We start from the raw sequence: 296 nt of genomic DNA, 5'->3' as shown, positions 1-296 counted from the left end.
CTGCTGCTGCTGCTGCCGATCCACTGGCCCGCGGCGAGCAGCGCAGCAGCCGCCAGCAGCAGCACGTGCTGCAGCTGCGACCGCCTGAGGCCCACCCAGAGAAGGCCCTGAGAGTCCTTCAGTGCTGCTTCTGCTGCTGCCAAATCTTCTACAAGAGAAGGGGCTAAAGAATAAACAGCAGCAAACAGCAGCTGCAGCAGCAGCTCCAGAGTGGGCAGGCAGCAGTCCCGCGCAGCCACCCACAGCGCCAGCAGCTTGGCCAGAGCCAGCGACCCGCCGCCGCCAGCAGCAGCAGG

This window comes from Eimeria tenella, genomic scaffold, assembly GCF_000499545.2.
Source record: "Eimeria tenella Houghton genomic scaffold, Eth_scaff2692, whole genome shotgun sequence".
In the NCBI taxonomy this organism is placed as follows: domain Eukaryota; phylum Apicomplexa; class Conoidasida; order Eucoccidiorida; family Eimeriidae; genus Eimeria; species Eimeria tenella.
The sequence above is the reverse complement of the archived record's forward strand: the minus strand, read 5'-3'. Positions refer to the sequence as shown.